Raw genomic sequence first — 5,822 nt, 5'->3', positions numbered from 1 at the left:
CATATACTAATACGTACTAACGTATAACGTTATATACTATTACGCTATAACGCAAAACGTTATGTAGTATTACCTTATAACGTGTAACGGTACACACTATTACGTAATAAAGTATAACGTTATGTAGTATTACCTTATAACGTATAACGTTATATACTAAAACGTACTAACGTATAACGTTATATACAATTACGTAATAACGTACAACGTTATGTAGTATTACCTTATAACGTATAACGTTATATACAATTACGTAATAACGTATAACGTTATGTAGTATTACTTTATAGCGTATAACCTTATATACTATTACGTAATAACGTATCACGTTACATACTCTAACGTACTAACGTATAACGTTATGTAGTATTACATTATAACGTGTAACGTTATATACCATTACGTAATAACGTATCACGTTATATACTATTACGTACTAACGTATTACGTTATATACAATTACGTAATAACGTACAACGTTATGTAGTATTACCTTATAACGTATAACGTGATGTAGTATTACCTTATAACGTATAACGTTACATACTATTACGTAATAAAGTATAACGTTATGTAGTATTACCTTATAACGTATAACGTTACATACTATTACGTAATAAAGTATAACGTTATGTAGTATTACCTTATAACGAATAACGTTACATACTATTACGTAATAATGTATAACGTTATGTAGTATTACCTTATAACGTTTAACGTGATATACTATTACGTGCTAACGTATAACGTTATATACTATTAAGTAATAAGGTTTAACGTTATGCAGTATTACCTTATAACGTATAACGTCATGTACTATTACTTACTAACGTATAACGTTATATACTATTACGTAATAACGTATCACGTTACATACTCTTACGTACTAAAGTATAACGTTATGTAGTATTACTCTATAACGTATAACGTCATATACTATTACGTGCTAACGTATAACGTTATATACTATGAAGTAATAAGGTATAACGTCATGTAGTATTCCCTGATAACGTATAACGTCATATACTAATACGTACTAACGTATAACGTTTTATACTATTACGCTATAACGCAAAACGTTATGTAGTATTACCTTATAACGTATAACGTTATATACTAAAACCTACTAACGTATAACGTTATATACACTTACGTAATAACGTACAACGTTATGTCGTATTACCTTATAACGTATAACGTTAAATACTATTACGTAATAACGTATCACGTTACATACTCTAACGTACTAACGTATAACGTTATGTAGTATTACCTTATAACGTATAACGTTACATACTATTACGTAAAAAAGTATAACGTTATGTAGTTTTACCTTAAAACGTATAACGTTGCATACTATTACGTAATAAAGTATAACGTTATGTAGTATTACCTTATAACGTATAACATTACATACTATTACGTAATATAGTATAACGTTATGTAGTATTACCTTATAACGAATAACGTTACATACTATTACGTAATAAAGTATAACGTTATGTAGTATTACCTTATAACGTATAACGTCATATACTATTACGTAATAAGGTATAACGTTATGTATTATTACCTTATAACGTATAACGTTATATACTAATACGTACTAACGTATAACGTTATATACTATTACGCTATAACGCAAAACGTTATGTAGTATTACCTTATAACGTGTAACGGTACACACTATTACGTAATAAAGTATAACGTTATGTAGTATTACCTTATAACGTATAACGTTATATACTAAAACGTACTAACGTATAACGTTATATACAATTACGTAATAACGTACAACGTTATGTAGTATTACCTTATAACGTATAACGTTATATACAATTACGTAATAACGTATAACGTTATGTAGTATTACTTTATAGCGTATAACCTTATATACTATTACGTAATAACGTATCACGTTACATACTCTAACGTACTAACGTATAACGTTATGTAGTATTACATTATAACGTGTAACGTTATATACCATTACGTAATAACGTATCACGTTATATACTATTACGTACTAACGTATTACGTTATATACAATTACGTAATAACGTACAACGTTATGTAGTATTACCTTATAACGTATAACGTGATGTAGTATTACCTTATAACGTATAACGTTACATACTATTACGTAATAAAGTATAACGTTATGTAGTATTACCTTATAACGTATAACGTTACATACTATTACGTAATAAAGTATAACGTTATGTAGTATTACCTTATAACGAATAACGTTACATACTATTACGTAATAATGTATAACGTTATGTAGTATTACCTTATAACGTTTAACGTGATATACTATTACGTGCTAACGTATAACGTTATATACTATTAAGTAATAAGGTTTAACGTTATGCAGTATTACCTTATAACGTATAACGTCATGTACTATTACTTACTAACGTATAACGTTATATACTATTACGTAATAACGTATCACGTTACATACTCTTACGTACTAAAGTATAACGTTATGAAGTATTACCTTATAACGTATAACGTTACGTACTATTACGTAATAAAGTATAACGTTATGTAGTATTACCTTATAACGTGTAACGTTATATACCATTACGTAATAACGTATCACGTTATATACTCTAACGTACTAACGTATAACGTTATGTAGTATTACCTTATAACGTATAACGTTACATACTATTACGTAAAAAAGTATAACGTTATGTAGTTTTACCTTAAAACGTATAACGTTGCATACTATTACGTAATAAAGTATAACGTTATGTAGTATTACCTTATAACGTATAACATTACATACTATTACGTAATATAGTATAACGTTATGTAGTATTACCTTATAACGAATAACGTTACATACTATTACGTAATAAAGTATAACGTTATGTAGTATTACCTTATAACGTATAACGTCATATACTATTACGTAATAAGGTATAACGTTATGTATTATTACCTTATAACGTATAACGTTATATACTAATACGTACTAACGTATAACGTTATATACTATTACGCTATAACGCAAAACGTTATGTAGTATTACCTTATAACGTGTAACGGTACACACTATTACGTAATAAAGTATAACGTTATGTAGTATTACCTTATAACGTATAACGTTATATACTAAAACGTACTAACGTATAACGTTATATACAATTACGTAATAACGTACAACGTTATGTAGTATTACCTTATAACGTATAACGTTATATACAATTACGTAATAACGTATAACGTTATGTAGTATTACTTTATAGCGTATAACCTTATATACTATTACGTAATAACGTATCACGTTACATACTCTAACGTACTAACGTATAACGTTATGTAGTATTACATTATAACGTGTAACGTTATATACCATTACGTAATAACGTATCACGTTATATACTATTACGTACTAACGTATTACGTTATATACAATTACGTAATAACGTACAACGTTATGTAGTATTACCTTATAACGTATAACGTGATGTAGTATTACCTTATAACGTATAACGTTACATACTATTACGTAATAAAGTATAACGTTATGTAGTATTACCTTATAACGTATAACGTTACATACTATTACGTAATAAAGTATAACGTTATGTAGTATTACCTTATAACGAATAACGTTACATACTATTACGTAATAATGTATAACGTTATGTAGTATTACCTTATAACGTTTAACGTGATATACTATTACGTGCTAACGTATAACGTTATATACTACTAAGTAATAAGGTTTAACGTTATGCAGTATTACCTTATAACGTATAACGTCATGTACTATTACTTACTAACGTATAACGTTATATACTATTACGTAATAACGTATCACGTTACATACTCTTACGTACTAAAGTATAACGTTATGAAGTATTACCTTATAACGTATAACGTTACGTACTATTACGTAATAAAGTATAACGTTATGTAGTATTACCTTATAACGTGTAACGTTATATACCATTACGTAATAACGTATCACGTTATATACTATTACGTACTAACGTATAACGTTTTATACTATTACGCTATAACGCAAAACGTTATGTAGTATTACCTTATAACGTATAACGGTACACACTATTACGTAATAAAGTATAACGTTATGTAGTATTACCTTATAACGTATAACGTTATATACTAAAACCTACTAACGTATAACGTTATATACACTTACGTAATAACGTACAACGTTATGTCGTATTACCTTATAACGTATAACGTTAAATACTATTACGTAATAACGTATCACGTTACATACTCTAACGTACTAACGTATAACGTTATGTAGTATTACCTTATAACGTATAACGTTACATACTATTACGTAAAAAAGTATAACGTTATGTAGTTTTACCTTAAAACGTATAACGTTGCATACTATTACGTAATAAAGTATAACGCTATGTAGTATTACCTTATAACGTATAACATTACATACTATTACGTAATATAGTATAACGTTATGTAGTATTACCTTATAACGAATAACGTTACATACTATTACGTAATAAAGTATAACGTTATGTAGTATTACCTTATAACGTATAACGTCATATACTATTACGTAATAAGGTATAACGTTATGTATTATTACCTTATAACGTATAACGTTATATACTATTACCTACTAACGTATAACGTTATATACTATTATGTACTAACGTATAACGTTTTATACTATTACGTAGTAAGGTATAACGTTATGTAGTATTACCTTATAACGTATAACGTTATATACTATTACGTACTAACGTATAACGTTATATACAATTACGTAAAAACGTACAACGTTATGTAGTATTACCTTATAACGTATAACGTTATATACTATTACGTACTAACGTATAACGTTATATACTATTAAGTAATAAGGTATAACGTCATGTAGTATTACCTGATAACGTATAACGTGATATACTAATACGTACTAACGTATAACGTTATATACTATTACGCTATAACGCAAAACGTTATGTAGTATTACCTTATAACGTATAACGGTACACACTATTACGTAATAAAGTATAACGTTATGTAGTATTACCTTATAACGTATAACGTTATATACTATTACGTACTAACGTATAACGTTTTATACTATTACGTAGTAAGGTATAACGTTATGTAGTATTACCTTATAACGTATAACGTTATATACTAAAACGTACTAACGTATAACGTTATATACAATTACGTAATAACGTACAACGTTATGTAGTATTACCTTATAACGTATAACGTTATATACTATTACGTAATAACGTATCACGTTACATACTCTAACGTACTAACGTATAACGTTATGTAGTATTACCTTATAACGTATAACGTTACATACTATTACGTAAAACTGTATAGCGTTATGTAGTTTTACCTTATAACGTATAACGTTACATACTATTACGTAATAAAGTATAACGTTATGTAGTATTACCTTATAACGTATAACATTACATACTATTACGTAATATAGTATAACGTTATGTAGTATTACCTTATACCGTTTAACGTCATATACTATTACGTGCTAACGTATAACGTTATATACTATTAAGTAATAAGGTATAACGTCATGTAGTATTACCTGATAACGTATAACGTCATATACTAATACGTACTAACGTATAACGTTATATACTATTACGCTATAACGCAAAACGTTATGTAGTATTACCTTATAACGTATAACGGTACACACTATTACGTAATAAAATATAACGTTATGTAGTATTACCTTATAACGTATAACGTTATATACTAAAACGTACTAACGTATAACGTTATATACAATTACGTAATAACGTACAACGTTA

The sequence above is a fragment of the Bombus pascuorum genome, unplaced genomic scaffold, assembly GCF_905332965.1.
Source record: "Bombus pascuorum unplaced genomic scaffold, iyBomPasc1.1, whole genome shotgun sequence".
Taxonomy (NCBI): Eukaryota; Metazoa; Arthropoda; class Insecta; order Hymenoptera; family Apidae; genus Bombus; species Bombus pascuorum.
The sequence above is the reverse complement of the archived record's forward strand: the minus strand, read 5'-3'. Positions refer to the sequence as shown.